General features: G+C 41.4%; 1 long non-coding RNA gene and 2 gene segments (V, D, J or C); 2 read left to right on the top strand and 1 right to left on the bottom strand.

The window, feature by feature from the left end:
• The window catches only part of LOC126958568 (immunoglobulin heavy constant gamma 1-like), a 510,670-nt gene that overhangs the window by 438,006 nt on the left and 53,914 nt on the right, over window positions 1-18,750 (top strand).
• The window catches only part of LOC126958570 (immunoglobulin heavy constant gamma 2-like), a 186,921-nt gene that overhangs the window by 27,044 nt on the left and 141,127 nt on the right, over window positions 1-18,750 (top strand).
• The window catches only part of LOC126958621 (uncharacterized), a 150,272-nt gene that overhangs the window by 12,100 nt on the left and 119,422 nt on the right, over window positions 1-18,750 (bottom strand). The gene's annotated exons all lie outside the window — the stretch shown is intronic.

Below are 18,750 nucleotides of genomic sequence, written 5' to 3' on the forward strand. Positions count from 1 at the left end.
TTGCCTGGCTGTGTCTTGCCTTCCACACCTTGTCACAGTGGCCACTTCCTAAAGAAGGCCTCCAAGTGTGCAGGTGTGCAGAAGTGCCCCAGCCTCCCATCACCCTTGTCACAGGAGCCCAAACCACGAGAGTCTATGGTTCTGTCTGTCTGCCCCACTCAGGGCAGCGACATGTCCAGGCGGGGAGGACCCAGTGGGCAGAGGCTTGTCAAGGGGGCAGATGAGCAAGAGGGCGAGGCTGGGAGCTCCCTGGAGATAACCATGCCTCCTGGAAAGACTCACCGTCATTTCAGCTCCACCCTGTGTGGGGCGGGTGGAGGAGTAGCCTGGCCCTCAGGACCAGGGAGCTTCTCACTCAGCCCCTGTTCCTCCCCAGACCTGGCCACAACCCCCCCGATCCCTCAGAGCAAGGATGAGAACAGCGATGACTACACGACCTTGGATGACATGGGCAGCCTGTGGACCACCCTGTCCACGTTCGTGGCCCTCTTCATCCTCACCCTCCTCTATAGCGGCATTGTCACTTTCATCAAGGTCAGGGGAGCCGCCAGGCTCTCGGTGCCCCTCGGGGTGGGTACGGGGCAAGGTGCCCTTCCGGGGGACATGCCGGAGCTGGTCCGGGGATCTTGGACCAGGCAGAGGCAGGGCTGAGGGAGCCTAGAGGACATGCAGGCCCACTGTGGGCTGTGGACACTGCCGAAGGCCCTCTTGACCCTGTGGATAAAGGACAGCACCCCCTCCCCTGCTCCTCTGTCTCCCCTGCCCCTGCACCCCTCAGGCTTCTAGCCCCCGTCTGACCCCAGGGGCTGTCTTGCAGGTGAAGTAGCCCTAGAAGAGCAGGACGCCCTGTACCTGCAGAAAAGGGAAGCAACCTCTGTGCCTCATCCGTGGATGCCAGAGAGCAGAAAGGACCCACCCTGGACTCTGCTGTACGCAGCAAAATGCACCAGCCCCTGCCTCCAGCTCCCCTCTGTCCGCCACAGAACCCAGTCTTCTAGACCAGGGGAACGGGCACCCATCACTCCGCAGGTGAAGCGGAGCACCCCTGCCCTGGCCCTAACCCCTGTGCCTCCTTCCTGTGCTTCCCCCAGAGCCAGCTAGTCCCATCTGCACCCCCCGGCCTCCCCATAAACACGCTTTGGTTCATTTCACCTGCCTCCTGTGCTTTGTCCCAGCGGCCTGGATTCACCTGAAGTTAAAGGACACAGGGAGCTGAAGGCAATAGGCAGGGAGTTTGGGGTGTCAGCAGCAACAGGGAACACAATAGCCAAAGCTGTCACAGCAAGAACTGAGCAGAGACCCTGCTCTGAAGTTATGGGCTAAGAAACGCCCCTCCACACACCAAACACAAACATGCGCGCTCACCTGTACATGCACACCCATGCACACACACATCTATGTGCACATACACATATGCACAGCTCACAAACACATATGCACACACATGCAGTACACCCACATGCGTGCAAACAGGCAGATGCACAGGCATGGGCACACACGCACAAGGCATGCATGTGCTGGTCTGCAGACACACACATCTGCATGCACATACACGGACGTGCACCTGCACACACACAAGTGCACATAGGCATCAAAAACACATATGGTCATTCACACACATACACACAGACATGCACACTTACACATGCACACACCATGAGAAGATGGCACAGGAACAACCTTGCATATGGAGCTCTTTCTGTGTGTATCTGCCTGCACCTCTTACTGTCTGCATGACTGTGGGCAAGAGCCTGAACCCTGTACCTCCCTTTCCTCATCAGAATGGGGTGAAAATACCTGTCAAGTAGAGTGAGGTGACAAGTGAGTAAAATTCTATCTGAAAGGGGCTCAGCAAGGATCCGGGTATTGGTCGGCCCTCCTGTTATCGTCTGCTGTGAGCTGAACATGTGTGTCCTCCTGGAATTCATACATTCATATATTCATACATTTCTCCCTGAAATCCTAACCTCCAATGTAATGGTATTAGAAGATGGGGTTTTTAGGGGTGCTGAGGTCATAAAAGTGGGGCCCTCATGAAGAAGATTAGCGCCCTTATAAGAGAGGCCCCAGAGAGCTCCCTCACCCTTTCTCCCTTGTGAGGAGATGCTGTCTATGAACTAGGATGCAGGCCTCACCTGACACCCGTCTGCTGGAGCCTTGGTCTGGGACATTCAGCCTCCAGAACGGTGAGAAATCAGTTTCTGTTGTTTATGAGCCACTATGTCTATAGTATGTGGAAGTCATCAGAATCAAAATTGAGTCACCTATTTTTTTTTAATCCCTGACAAATAGAGCCTAGGAAGACCAAGAAGAAAAGTGGGTTCTCATCCATAAACACTTGATAACAAAAATTACTATAAAAGACTCTACAAAAACTGCAACTGGCACAAAGGCTATCACAACCTTACACAGAAAATATTTCTGTGAGGACATCTTCCCAGCAACGGCCTGTCCAACCTCCGACTGGCATTGCCTTTGTTATTGGTCCTTGTAGCAAGGGTAATTATCTCAAAACAATCATGTAATCCTCCTCACTTTTCCTTTGAAAGCCTTGATCTCCCTTTGCCTCCCTGAATACATACATAGTTGACTATGGCAGGCATATCCCATTGCAATGCTCTATCCGCAAATAGATATATTTTTCTTTTAGAGGGCCTTTCTCTGTTATTTAGGTTGAGATAAATGGAGTCAGAAGTGGGATGTGGAGAAGGATCACTGCTGGAAGGAATCAGCAGTTCCTGGGGCCGGTGTGCATATTCACTTGAGCCCTTTGAGCTCTCAGCTTCCACGGCTTGCTTTTTCTGACCTACTCAATCTTCTCTCAGGCCAAACCCTCCCTCTTTTTAGAAAATGCTTTTTTAATATTAGGTCGGGTTTGTTTTGGTTATTGGACTGCCTTCATAAAGGACTGTATGTCCCTCCTGGAATGATAAAAGACTTTTTGTGTTTTCTGGCAAGTCCTGTTTGGCATAAAGACATTCCGGTCTGAGTACTCTGGTTTCTACAGAGTTTGCATTCTGTCTCTGAGGGATGTCTTCTCTGGCGAGGTGACTTTGGCTCTTTCTGTATGCCTCATTTAATATTTTGTTGGATATGCATGCTTGGGTTAACATTTTTGTGAGCACCGTTATCTTGCCTTTTTTTTTTTTTTTTTGCTGTGGTTGTGTGTATCTGTCAATGATTTGGCTCTTTTCCTCTGCTTGTTTCTAAAAATCTTTTGAGAGCAAAACAAACATTCTAAATGGTGGGCACAGGCTGGCTCATTAAAAGCTGCTACAGCAGTCACCACCATCTAAAGCACCAGTCCAAACTGCCAGCGTGGCCTCATAGCATCTGTAGAATGTTCTTTACTGTAAAAAGATTATTAAGACGGGGAATGGTTTTTAAATATTAAGGCATGCCAAGTTTTCTGGGACTCCCACTGGCTACATCCTTGTGCACATTTTTAAACTAATGGGCAAATTACATCAAGGAAAACTTAGAGTTCAAATGGTCATTGTTCCAACTCTCTAACAAAAACCCTGCAACTGTAGTCACCATGTAGAGCCTCCTAACTCCTCTGTCTCTCTATTTTTTTTTTTCTGCCGACTTTAAACCTGCTGATGTTTTTACTCATGTTGCAATAAAACTCACTGGTTACGGCATTCCAGTCAAGATTTTTTGTTTTTTGTTTGTTTGTTTGTTTTTTGAGCTGGAGTCTTGCTCTGTCACCTAGGCTGGAATGCAGTGGTTCCCTTCTTGGCTCACTGCAACCTCTGCCTCCCGGGTTCAAGTGATTCTCCCGCCTTAGCCTCCTGAGTAGCTGATTACAGGCGCTCACCACCATGCCCAGCTAGTTTTTGTATTTTAGTAGAGATGGGTTTTCACTCTGTTGGCCAAGCTCGTCTGGAACTCCTGACCTCAAGTGATCCGCCTGCTTTGGCCTCCCAAAGTGCTAAAACTATAGGCCTGAGCCACCGCGCCTGGCCCAAGATGTTTTAAAGTTTCTTAAAGGTTTTAAATTAATGGCTTTACAAATTACAACAGCTTTATGGTAACCAATGACCTAGATCTAAGAGTCATTTCTGTTGAAAATGTAAATTTAGGTTTGCCTGGCTAACAATTGCTTAGGCTGATGGAATAGCTAACTGAAGGACTGACAGTCTAAAAGAAAATAACTAGGTAAATATTTATAGAAATTAGGCTCTCAGATAGAACAGGCCAAAATCTCGAGCTTAGAGCAGTAATACAAGGTATCTCTGTCTGCCATAAAAATTTTGCTTTGCCACACAGGTGCCAGAAAAAGGAAAAACACTGCTAAAATGCTTCCCTGCATGCATTGTCTAGTCCAGAAAATCAGACTAGCAACCAAAATATAGATCTGTTACTAGTATAGACTAGCTGAAGATTTTTGTTTCTCATATGGAATTCAGCCAGTCCTAGCTAAAACACAATCACTGAAAATTTAACCTTAAATTCATTTAAAACTGAAAAAGGTCTTTTGAAATCAAACTAATGCAGACACTGTTTTAATGCAGTTTTCTGCTTTAATGCAGAAACCCAAAATTCTGATCCATGGCCCTCATTAGATTACCTATCAGGACAAATAAAGTTTAGCATGTGAACAAGTCCCAGTTTTGTCAAAAACATAATTTGGATTGACGTGTCTTTTAGAAACTGATAGATTTGTGTTATTATCTCATGACCAAAATTCTAAAATGAAAGCTATAATGTCTTTATTTGTGTGTGTATGTGGTTAAGTGTGTTTATGCATATGTATGTGTATTATGTTGTATGTTGTATCTACATGGTAAAATCTGGCATCATCAACAAAAAATCTATTAAGGGATTCTATTTAGATTGGCTTAAATAAATGAGAATTCATAAAAACTATATACTAATTAACCCAAATGCCTTTTAGTTCATGTGACTTAAGTATATCTTTAATAAATAAATCACTTTTTAAATTGTTGGTAAAATAAAAATACAAATATTCTCAGAATTGTCAGCATACATTTTTGCCTGAGTTTACTGATCAGGCAGTTTTATATTTGTCTCTAATAGATGTTTTAAGATGTCAGGGTTTGACACAAAGATGATAAAACTATAAACCCATCCTAAAACAGAATAATCTTTATATGATCTTTGATAAATAAGACTAATTTGGTTGGATGCGATGGCTCAGGCCTGTAATTCCAGCACTTTGGGAGGCCAAGGTGGGCAGATCACTTGAGGTCAGGACTTTGAGACCAGCCTGGCCAACACAGCAAAATCCCATCTCTACTAAAAATACAAAATTAGCAAGGCATGGTGGTGTGCATAATCCCAGCTACTTGGGAGCCTGAGGCAGGAAAATCACTTGAACCTGGGAGGCAGAGGTTGCAGTGAGCCAAGATAGCGCCACTGCACTCCAGCCTGAGCAGCAGAGCGAGACTCCATCTCAAAAAGAAAAAAGACTAATTTAATATGACTGGCTTAATAAAAACAGCTGTATCTTCTGAGTTATCGACAAAATACCCATACACTTAACTAAGTTTCTTACTTAAGTGAACATCTAATAATCACAGGCTATAAGAATGGTTAAAAGGGAAATAAATTTCAGTGATGGCTAGCTTTGTCTAATATCTCAATTTTCATAAGTAATCTAGGTAAATTGTTAAAAATAAATTAATTAAGCCTGGTGACATGGCACACGCCTATAGTCCTAGCTACTCAGGAGGCTGAGGTGGGAGGATTGCTTGAGCCCAGTTCAGGCCATCCTGAGCAATGCAACAAGACCCCCAACTAAAAAATAAATAAATAAATAAGATAAATGTCAATAAAATAAATGTTTATAAATAAGATTTTCATATAATTTACAGTCTTTTTTTTTTCAGACGGAGTCTCACTCTGTCACCAAGGCTGGAGTGCAGTGGCGTGATCTCGGCTCACTGCAAGCTCCATCTCCCGGGTTCATGCCATTCTCCTGCCTCAGCCTCCTGAGTAGCTGGGACTACAGGCACCTGCCACTACGCCCGGCTAATGTTTTTTGTATTTTTAGTAGAGATGGGGTTTCACCGTGTTAGCCAGGATGGTCTCAATCTCCTGACCTTGTGATCCACCTGCCTCAGCCTCCCAAAGTGCTAGGATTACAGGCGTGAGCCACCATACCCAGCCATGTAATTTAAAATCTTAAAGTTACGTTATCTTCAGTCAAATAATAGATACTCATTAAATGTCCGGGTCATTTCCAAATAAGATTTTTAAACCTAAAACAACTTATGGAACATAAATGTTTGTTCTTGGCTTCTTAAATTTTACACAAATTTTGTAGAAAGACTAAATTTATTTGGGTCTATTAATATATGTAAAAACTATGGAAATATGTTTTCAAAAATTATAAAATGTTTCTCATCTATAAAATAGTGATATGTGACAAATGGTTAAAACTCGCTAGAAATTAAACTTATGAAGAGTTAAAATTCTAATTAATATATATAATTCTGTCTACAAAGTATACCAAAAAAAAGATGTGATTTTTATTTCTAAAATTTATAAGAAAGGCATTTCTAACTTATTTTTATTTCAAAAAATAATTTTATCTAATTTGGAGTTTGTTTAAAGGTCGTTTCAAAGCACAGATTTAGGAAAAACCTAAAAACAAGATAGAAAAGAACCACTCTCATCTGCCGCCATGTAAGACGTACCTGCTCCCCTTCCACCACAATTGTGTTTCCCAAGGCCTCCCCAGTCATGCAGAAACGAATTTAATCTACAAATAGAGTTGAGCAAGTAACTTTAAGGTATATGCACAATAATACCCTTTGCAACATAAAGACCTGAAAACAAACTAAAGGCCCATCAGTGGGAAATTGTTTCAATGAACCACGGAACACTCAGTGGAAAACTCCACAGCCATTAAAAAAGAATGAAGGCGGAGAGACCATCATGGTGGACAGGAGGCAGGGCTAGATTGCAGCTCCGACTGGGACGGACAGAGCACATGTGGAGGCTCGCGTCATGAATTTTAGCTCCAGAACAACTGCAGGAATAAATCAGGAATCCTAAGAGGACCCACAGACCATCTGAAGGAAGCAGGCTGCTCCTGCAGGACCCAGAGACACCCCAAATACTGTGAGTGCCCAAACAGTGGAAGTGGGAATGGGAGATCCTCTGTCCTGCACACACACCCTCACTAGAGAAACTGAAGGTCCAACCTTACCTGGAGCTGAGTCAATTTAGAAAGTCAAGTGAAATGCAGGAGTAGAGGGAGCAGCAGGAAAGGCCCTGGGAGCTTGCTGGGTCCCCAAGCAGGACATTCCTGCTTGGCACCATATGAATACTTTGGGAGGGTGGCCAGAGGCACAGGGAAAATGTCACAGGGAGAAGGAAGTCTCCAGCTGAACTCAGGGGAGGGCACGAATCCGGAGTGCAGACTCCACCAGTGGAGGAACAAAGTCCTGTTCTTTCAGAGCTGGGAAGCAGGTAGTCTGGGGCAAGTTCTCTGCTTGCCCAATGCCTGGAAACAGACTCGGTGCTGTTGGCGAGGGGCATGGTGTGAGTGAGACCCACCCTTCGGATTGCATGGGAGCTGGGTGAGGCCTGTGACTGCCAGCTTTCCCCACTTCCCTGACAAACTCCATGACTCAGCAGAGGCAGTCATAATCCTCCTAGGTTCACAACTCATTGACCTGGGAACCTCACAGCCATCCCCCAAAGCAGCCACAGCAAGATCCATCCAAGGAGACTCTGTGAGCTCAGACACACCTAGCCCTGCCTGCATCTGATGGTCCTTCCCTACCCATCCTGGTAGTTGAAGACAAAGGGCATATACTCTTAGGAGTTCTAGGGCCCCACCCACCGCTGGTTCCTCTCCATACTACCACAACTGATGCTCTCTGGAAAACGCCATTTCCCGGCAAGAGGCCAACCAGCACAAAAATAGAGCATTAAACCACTAAAGCTAATGGACTCCTCATGGAGTCCATTTCACACCCCTGCCACCTCCACTGGGACAGTTGCTGGTATGCATGGCTGAGAAACCCACAGACGTTTCACATCACAGGACTCTGTGCAGACAACCCCCAGTACCAGCCTGGAGCCTGGTAGACTTGCTGGGTGGCTAGACCCAGAAGAGAGTTGACAATCACTACAGCTCGGCTCTCAGGAAGCCACATCCATAGGAAATGGGGGAGAGGGCTACATTAAGGGAACACCCCGTGGGACAAAAGAATCTGAACAACAGCCTTCAGTCCTAGACCTTCCCTCAGACAGAACCTACTCAAATGAGAAGAAGCCAGAAAACCAGCTCTGGTAATATGACAAAACAAAGCTCTTTAACGCCCCCAACAAATTACACTAGCTCACCAGCAATGGATCCAAACCAAGAAGAAATCCCTGATTTACCTAAAAAAGAATTCAGGAGGTTGGTTATTAAGCTAATCATGGAGGTACCACATCAATGTAAAGCCCAATGCAAGGAAATAAAAAAAAAAAAACAATACAAGAAGTGAAGGGAGAAATGTTCAAGGAAATAGATAGCATAAAGAAAAAACAATAAAAACTTCAGAAAACATTGGACACACTTACAGCAATGCAAAATGTTCTGGAAAGTCTCAGCAATAAAATTGAACAAGTAGAAGAAAGAAATCCAGAGCTTGAAGACAAGGTCTTTGAATTAACCCAACAAAGACAAAGAAAAAAGAATAAGAAAAAATATGAACAAAGCCTCCAAGAAGTCTAGGATTATGTTAAATGAACAAACCTAAGAATAATTAGTGTTCCCGAGGAAAAAGAGAAATCTAAAAGTTTGGAAAACATATATGAGGGAATAATTAAGGAAAATTCCCCGGCCTTGTGAGAGACCTAGACATCCAAATACAAGAGGCACAAAGAACGCCGGGAAAATTCATCACAAAAAGATCTTTAAAACTAAAACTAAAACAAGCAATCTACAAAACCTAGGCACATTGTCATCAGGTTATCTAAAGTTAAGATGAAGGAAAGAATCTTAACAGCTGTGAGACAAACGCACCACATGCTTAGTTTCACTGGATACAAAATTCTCCGCTGATAATTGTTCCATTTGAGGAAGGTGAAGATAGGTCCCCAATCTCTTCTAGCTTGTAGTGCTTCTGTTGAGAAATCTGCTATTAATTTGACAGGTTTTCCTTTATAGGTTACCCGGTACTTTCGGTTCGAAAATTTCTTTAATTTCCATCTTGATTTCGTTTTTGACCCAATAATCATTCAAGAGCAGGTTATTTAAATTTCCATGTATGTGTATGCTTTTGAAGGTTCCTTTTGCAGTTGGTTTCCAGTTTTATTCCACCGTGGTCTGAGAGAGTGCTTGATATCATTTCAATTTTCTTAAATTTATTGAGGCTTGTTTTGTGGCCTATCGTACGGTCTGTCTAGGAGAATGTTCCATACGCTGTTGAATAGAATGTGACCACATGATAGGAAATCAACTCCAAAAGGAACCGAATGACAACAGCGACACAACCAGTCAAAACCTCTGGAATACAGCAAAGGCGGTGCTAAGAGGAAAGGTCATACCCCTAAATGCCTACATCAAAAAGACTGAAAAAGCCCAAACTGACATTCTAAGGTCACAACTCATGGAACTAGAGAAATAAGAACAAACCAAATCCAAACTCAGCAGAAGAAAGGAAATAATCAAGATCAGAGCAAACCTAAAGGAAATTGAGACAAAAAAAATACAAAAGATAAAAGAAACAGAAAGCTGGTTCTTTGAAAAGATAAATAAAATTGATAGACCATTAGCAAGATTAACCAAGAAAAGAAGAAAGTCCAAATCACCTCAATAGGAAATGAAACAGGAAATATTACAACTGACAACACAGAAATACAAAAGATCATTCAAGGCTGCTATGAACACCTTTATGCACATAAACTAGAAAACTTAGAAGAGATGGATAAATTCCTAGAAAAATACAACCCTCCTAGCTTAAATCAGGAAAAATTATATACCCTGAAGAAACCAATAACAAGCTGCAAGATTGAAATGATAATTTTAAAATTACCAACAACAAAGAAAGTCCAGGACCAGATTCACAGTAGAATTCTACCAGACATTCAAAGAAGAATTATTACCAATCCTATTGGTACTATTCCACAAGATAGAGAAAGTGGGAAGCCTCCCTAATTCATTCTATGAAGCCAGCATCACCCTATTACCAAAACCAGGAAAGGACATAACCAAAAACAAAACTACAGACCAATATCCTTGATGAACACAGATGCTAAAATCCTTAACAAAATGCTAGCTAACCAAGTCCAAAAACATATCAAAAAGATAATCCACCATGATCAAGTGGGTTTCATACCAGGGATGCAGGGATGGTTTAAAATATGCAAGTCAGTAAATGTGATACACCACATAAATAGAATTAAAAACAAAAATCACATGATCATCTCAATAGATGCAGAAACAGCATTTGACAAAATCCAGCATAGCTTTATGATTAAAACTCTCACCAAAATTGACATACCAAAGGACACACTCAATGTAAAAAAAAGCTATCCATGACAAACCCACAGCCAACATAATTCTGAATGGGGAAAAGTTGAAAGCATTCCCTCTGAGAACTGGAAAAAGACAAGGATGCCCACTGTCACCACTCCTCTTCAACATAGTATTGGACATAGTATTAGAAGTCCTAGACAGAGTAATCAGACAAGGGAAAGAAATAAAGGGCATCCAAATTAATAAAGAGGAAGTCAAACTGTCACTACTGATGATATGATTGTTTACCTGGAAAACCCTAAAGACTCCTCCAGAAAGCTCCTAGGACGGAAAAAAAATTCAGCAAAGTTTCCAGATAGAAGATTAACGTACACAAATCAGTAGCTATTCTATACACCAACAGCAATTAAGCAGAGAATCAAATCAAGAACTCAACCCCTTTTACAATAGCTGCAAAAAAAAGTAGAATAGGGGCGCACCCAAGATGGCCGAATAGGAACAGCTCCAGCCTCCAGCTCCCAGCGTGAGCGACACAGAAGATGGGTGATTTCTATATTTTCAACTGAGGTACCAGGTTAATCTTACCGGGGCATGTCGGACAGTTGGTGCTGGACTGTGCGTGCAGCCTGAGCAGCGAGAGCTGAAGCAGGGTGAGGCATCACCTCACCTGGGAAGCTCAAGGGGGAAGGAAATTCCTTTTCCTAGCCAAAGAAAATTGAGACACACCACACCTGGAAAATCAGGTAACTCTCACCCTAATACTGCACTTTACCAAGTGTCTTAGCAAACGGCACACCAGGACATTATATCCCACACCTGGCCTAGAGAGTCCCACGCCCACAGAGCCTCCCTCATTGCTAGCACAGCAGTCTGAGATCTAACTGCAAGGCAGCAGCGAGGCTGGGGAAGGGGTGCCCGCCATTGCTGAGGCTTAAGTAGGTAAACAAAGCTGCCCACAAGCTCGAATTGGGTGGAACCCACCGCAGCTCAAGGAGGCCAGCCTGCCTCTGTAGACTCCTCCTCTGGGGACAAGGTGTAGCTAAAGAAAAAGCAGCAGAAACCTCTGCAGAGGTAAATGCCCCTGTCTGACAGCTTCGAAGAGAGCAGTGGATCTCCCAGCATGGAGGTTGAGATCTGAGAACAGACAGACTGCCTGCTCAAGTGGGTTCCTGACCCCTGAGTAGCCTAACAGGGAGACATCCCCCACTAGATTCTTCCAGAGCAAGAATCAGACATCAACACTCGCTGTTCAGCAATATTCAACCTTCTGCAGCCTCCGCTACTGATACCCAGGCAAACAGGGTCTGGAGTGGAGCTCAAGCAAACTCCAACAGACCTACAGCTGAGGGTCCTGACTGTTAGAAGGAAAACTAACAAACAGAAAGGACACCCACACCAAAACCCCATCAGTATGGGGTGCAATCAAACTAGAACTCAGGACTAAGAAACTCAATCAAAACCGCTCAACTACATGGAAACTGAACAACCTGCTCCTGAATGACTACTGGGTACATAACGAAATGAAGGCAGAAATAAAGATGTTCTTTGAGACCAATGAGAACAAAGATACAACATACCAGAATCTCTGGGACACATTTAAAGCAGTGTGTAGAGGGAAATTTATAGCACTAAATGCCCACAAGAGAAAGCAGGAAACATTTAAAATTGACACCCTAACATCACAATTAAAAGAACTAGAGAAGCAAGAGCAAATACATTCAAAAGCTACCAGAAGGCAAGAAATAACTAAGATCACAGCAGAACTGAAGGAGATAGAGACACAAAAAATCCTCCAAGAAATCAATGAATCCAGGAGCTGGTTTTTTGAAAAGATCAACACAATTGATAGACTGCTAGCAACACTAATAAAGAAGAAAAGAGAGAAGAATCAAATAGACACAATAAAAAATGATAAAGGGGATATCACCACTGACCCCATAGAAATACAAACTACCATCAGAGAATACTATAAACACCTCTATGCAAATAAACTAGAAAATCTAGAAGAAATGGATAATTTCCTGGACACTTACGATCTCCCAAGACTAAACCAGGAAGAAGTTGAATCCCTGAATAGACCAATAGCAGGCTCTGAAATTGTGGCAATAATTAATAGCCTACAAACCAAAAAAGTCCAGGACCAGACGGATTCACAGCCGAATTCTACCAGAGGTACAGGGAGGAGTTGGTACCATTCCTTCTGAAACTATTCCATTGAATAGAAAAAGAGGGAATCCTCCCTAACTCATTTTACGAGGCCAACATCATCCTGATACCAAAGCCTGACAGAGATACAACAAAAAAAAGAGAATTTTATACCAATATCCCTGATGAACATCGATGCAAAAATCCTCAATAAAATACTGGCAAACCGCACCCAGCAGCACATCAAAAAGCTTATCCACCATGATCAAGTGGGCTTCATCCCTGGGATGCAAGGCTGGTTCAACATACACAAATCAATAAACGTAAACCAGCATATAAACAGAACCAAAGACAAAAACCACATGATTATCTCAATAGATGCAGAAAAGGCCTTTAACAAAATTCAACAGCCCTTCATGCAAAAACTCTCAATAAATTCGGTATTGATGGAACGTATCTCATAATCATAAGAGCTATTTATGACAAACCCACAGTCAATATCATACTGAATGGGCAAAAACTGGAAGCATTCCCTTTGAAAACTGGCACAAGACAGGGATGCCCCCTCTCACCACTCCTATTCAACATTGTGTTGGAAGTTCTGGCTAGGGCAAGAGAAAGATAAAGAGAATCAGGCAAGAGAAAGAATCAGGCAAGAGAAAGAAATAAATGGTATTCAATTAGGAAAAGAAGTCGTCAAATTTTTCCTGTTTGCAGATGACATGATTGTATATTTAGAAAATCCGATCATCTCAGCCCCAAATCTCCTTAAGCTGATAAGCAACTTCAGGAGAGTCTCAGGATAAAAAATCAATGTGCAAAAATCACAAGCATTCTTATACACCAATAACAGACAGAGAGCCAAATCATGAATGAACTCCCATTCACAACTGCTTCAAAGAGAATAAAATACCTAGGAATCCAACTTACAAGGGATGTGAAGGACGTCTTCAAAGAGAACTACAAACCACTGATCAGTGAAATAAAAGAGGACACAAACAAATGGAAGAACATATCATGCTCATGGATAGGAAGAATCAATATTGTGAAAATGGCCATACTGCCCAAGGTAATTTATAGATTCAATGCCATCCTCATTAAGCTACCAAAGACTTTCTTCACAAAATTGGAAAAAACTGATTTAAAGTTCATATGGAACTAAAAAAAAGCCTGCATTGCCAAGACAATCCTAAGTCAAAAGAACAAAGCGGGAGGCATCACGCTACCTGACTTCAAACTATACTACAAGGCTACAGTAACCAAAACAGCATGGTACTGGTACCAAAACAGAGATACAGACCAATGGAACAGAACAGAGCCCCAGAAATAATAGCACACATCTGCAGCCATCTGATCTTTGACAAACCTGACAAAAGCAAGAAATGGGGAAAGGATTCCCTATTTAACAACTGGTGCTGGGAAAATTGGCTAGCCGTAAGTAGAAAGCTGAAACTGGATCCTTGGTTTACTCCTTATATGAAAATTAATTCAAGATGGATTAGAGACTTAAATATTAGACCTAAAACCATAAAAACCCTAGAAGAAAACCGAGGTAATACCATTCAGGACATAGGCATGGGCAACAACTTCATGTCTAAAACAGCAAAAGCAATAGCAACAAAAGCCAAAATTGACAAATGGGATCTAATTAAACTGAAGAGCTTCTGCACAGCAAAAGAAACTACCATCAGAGTGAACAGGCAACCTACCGAATGGGAGAACACTTTTGCAATCTACTCATCTGACAAAGGGCTAATATCCAGAACCTATAAAGAACTCAAACAAATTTACAAGAAAAAAACAACCCCATCAAAAAGCAAGCAAAGGATATGAACAGACACTTCTCAAAAGAAGACATTCATACAGCCAACAGACACATGAAAAAATGCTCATCATCACTTGCCATCAGAGAAATGCAAATCAAAACCACAATGAGATACCATCTCACACCAGTTAGAATGGCAATCATTAAAAAACCAGGAAAACAACAGGTGCTGGAGAGGATGTGGAGAAATAGGAACACTTTTACACTGTTGGTGGGATGTAAACTAGTTCAACCATTGCGGAAAACAGTGTGGCGATTCCTCAAAGACCTAGAACTAGAAATACCATTTGACCCAGCCATCCCATTAGTGGGGATATACCCAAAGGATTATAAGTCATGCTGCTATAAAGACACATGCACACATATGTTTATTATGGCACTATTCACAATAGCAAAGACTTGGAATCAACCCAAATGTCCATCAGTGACAGACTGGATTTAAAAATTGTGGCACATATACACAATGGAATACTATGTAGTCATAAAAAAGGATGAGTTCGTGTCCTTTGTAGGGACATGGATGCAGCTGGAAACCATCATTCTCAGCAAACTATCACAAGAACAGAAAACCAAACACCGCATGTTCTCACTCATAGGTGGGAATTGAACAAGGAGATCACTTGGACACAGGAAGGGGAACATCACACACTGGGGCCTATTGTGGGGTTGGGGGAGGAGGGAGGGATAGCATTAGGAGATATACCTAATGTAAATGACGAGTTAATGGGTGCAGCACACCAACATGGCACATGTATACATATGTAACAAACCTGCACGTTGTGCACATGCACCCTAGAACTTAAAGTATAATTTAAAAAAAAAAGAAAAAAAAATCCCATCAAAAAGTGAGCTAAGGACATGAATAGACAGTTCTCAAAAGAAGATATCAAAAGGCCAACAAATATATGAAACATCACTAATGATTAGGGAAATGCAAATCAAAACCACAGTGCGATACCACCTTAGCCCTGTAAGAATGGCCATAATCAAAAAATCAAAAAACAGTAGATGTTAGTGTGGATGCAGTGATCAGGAAACACTTCTACACTGCTGGTGGGAATGTAAACTAGTACAGCCGCTATGGAAAACAGTGTGGAGATCCCATAAAGAACTAAAAGTAGAACTGCTATTTGATCCTGCAATCCCACTACTGGGTATCTACCCAGAGGAAAAGAAGTCATTATACGAAAAAGATTCTTGCACACTCATGTTTATAGCACCACAATTTGCAGCTGCAAACTTGTGGAACCAACCCAAATGCCCATCAATCAACAAGTGGATAAAGAAACTGTAGTATGTATATATGGTGGAATACTACACAGCCACAAAAAGGAATGAATTAATGGCATTCACAGTGACCTGGATGAGATTGGAGACTATTATTCTAAGTGACGTAACTCAGGAATGGAAAACCAAACATCTTATGTTCTTACTGACATGTGGGAGCTAAGCTATGATGCAAAGGCATAAGAATGATACAACAGACTTTGGGAACTTGGGGGTAAGGGTGAGAGAGGAATGAGGGATAAAAGACTACAAATATGGTGCAGTGTATACTGCTCAGGTGACGGGTGCACCAAAATCTCACAAATCACCACTAAAGAACTTATTCATGTAACCAAATACCACCTGTATTCCAGTGACCTATAGAAAAATAAAAATTAAAAGAATTAAGAAGACAAAAAAATTTTAAAAACAGTAAGTAGAAGGGAGGTATGTGAAGGAAGTTATCGGTATGAGGATGTATTTTTGGTAAGGAAGGTTAAAAAGAAAAGAGAATAATTTTTAAAAAAGAAAGAATCTTGTGTGATAAATTTTTGTCATAAAGTAAAATGACTGCTTACTTGAAAAAAGGAGGTATCAAACAAAGCAGAATGTCTCAACATGTCATAATATCTGAGTAAGTCATAATAAGGTTTGCAAATAATGAATTTATGAAAGGAATTTTGCGTGTGATCAAGATGGCTATGATTAGAAGGGAATTATTTATAAGTCTAAAGACTGAGCTTTGCTATTAAAAATACACTAATATAAAACTAAAGATTTGGTTTCCTGTGTTAGAACAACAAGGTTATCTTGAAGTATTGATCTGTTCTTAAAACTACAAGAAGTTTTTATTCTGAATCCTAAAATCTGTTTAACAGACCATTTCTATTGCTTCCTGGGATCCATTTACTTTCCCTAGTTTCAGGTTGGAAATGATGTCCTCTTCATGTAAAATGGGAATTTCATTTCTTGACATAGACTTTTCCCCTAAAGCTTCTCAGATTTAGATTTCAGAAGTTCAACTTCTGTTGTATCTCACAGCACATGATTTATAGATCATGTCTATAAATAAGGATTTATAGATCATATCTATAAATACAGATTTATCCATCAGCGCCTTCAGCTCTTCCTCCCCATGAGATGGCCTGGGGTGATAACTCTCTTTTTCAACTTTTTTATCAACTCCTATCACATTTTTTCTCCCATTAAAACTCGGCTGTCATGGCTTGATGCCGAAATGTTTATCCTGAAAGTCTAGAAAACAAATTTCTCTCCAGTATAATTCCCGTATAATTGAATTGTCCCATGTAACCAGGAAACTTCTCATGCTCTTGCTTTTTCTATGTGTTCCCCTGCTCAGGTACTAGTTATCTTGTTTACATTTCTCTACTAATGGTTCACACTCATAGCGTGGACATACTCTTTCTCGGCCTAATTAAACTCAGTGTCTTTTTCATCAGGTTTGACTGCCAGTTGATCCACATGGGCTTCCCATGAGGGGACACAATCACACTGCAGGAGGTGTTTCTCTAACTTTTGGGTAAGTGGCCTAAAAAAAACAAAGATTTTGTATTTTACTAGTATAATTTTTTGCGTTGTCTTTATGAGGTTTTTGGTTACTTAGGAAACTTGAGCTTTAAAGAAGTTAGGTCCTTTTAATCCATGTAACTTTCTGTATTACTTTTAAAGTCTTTTGATGATCACTGGTTCAATACATGGCCATATTTAATAATGACCTGTGATTCTGCTTTCATCAACCATGTTGATCCTGTTGACATCTTTGGCAGGCTTCCTCAGGATCAAACTTCTAAAGTAAGTCTTTTTTATCTAGAATTGACTTAGGGATTTTACAGTTAGACCCCTGGAAAGCCTCAAATAATTTCTCTCTCATCCCATAGAGAAAATAAATGAACTAGGCTTATTTGGTAAATTATATGGGAAACATTGTCAAATCATAAGTGATATTAGATCTTCTTTTAGTTACATTTATGGGTATGCTATTGACATGATGTTTCAAAAATTATATAAATTCATATAAGTCTATAATGTTATCAGCCATGATTTTGGTTATGGTACATCTTCTTTAAAGCTATATTTGTATGGAGATGTTATTGATGTGAGTACTCTAAAGATTATGTGAAATTTATAAAACCCTGATGGTTCTGATGTGATGCTATCAGTCACAGTCATGATTCTGTTTGTTACCTTAACACGCTATAGTAATTTTTAAAAAGTAAATTTCCTTATCAATTGCTTATTATAATGAATTTTCATCAGCTGTTTCACCATGACTATTTTGTTTTTGTGACCCAGTTATTGTTTAGATTTTTCTCCAAGAGCATTTGCCATCAGCTATTGTCCAAAATGGCTTTTCATGGAAAAGACTCAAACAAGAACTCTTCAATACAGTTTCCTGATAAAAGATCAATGGACTCAATAAAAAATTTTCAGAACTCTATTAAACACACTGAGAAATTCAAAAATCTCTAATCAAGCTCAAGCAGGAAAACTAACTTCATGATATTGAAGAGTTGATGAGGGAAATATTTTCATGAATTTTATTTGAAGCATTGTTGGTTCTTTAGTTAAATGTTTTGTATACCAACCCCTGCTCATGCTGTTGGCGAGCTTATCAATATTGTGGTTTCCAACAGCATCTGTTCATCATTTCAACTCATATCTGTCCCTAAGTGTGGAATTTTATTGCATGTGTTGGCACTGGCAGTCAGATGTGTGCCTCCTACTCAAGACATCCGAAACTGAAGTGGGGTAGTCGGCTAAGTCAGGCCCCAAAAGTGTCCTCATCCAGATTCCCAGAACCGTGACTCTGAGATCTTACGTGGCAAACGGGACTTTGCAGATGAGATTAAGTGAACGATCTTGAGATGAGGAGAGGAGCCTGGGTTATGTGGGTGGCTCCGAATGTGATCACAGGTGTCATATGAGGGAGGCAGAGGGAGACGTGAGACGAAGGAGAAAGTGCTATGACTCCAAAGCCAGAGGCTCCTGCTGATCCTCCGGCCCCAACCCCACCCCACGGACCATGTGGTCTTTTTAAAATATGAAT

The sequence above is a fragment of the Macaca thibetana genome, chromosome 7 (genome assembly GCF_024542745.1).
Source record: "Macaca thibetana thibetana isolate TM-01 chromosome 7, ASM2454274v1, whole genome shotgun sequence".
In the NCBI taxonomy this organism is placed as follows: domain Eukaryota; kingdom Metazoa; phylum Chordata; class Mammalia; order Primates; family Cercopithecidae; genus Macaca; species Macaca thibetana.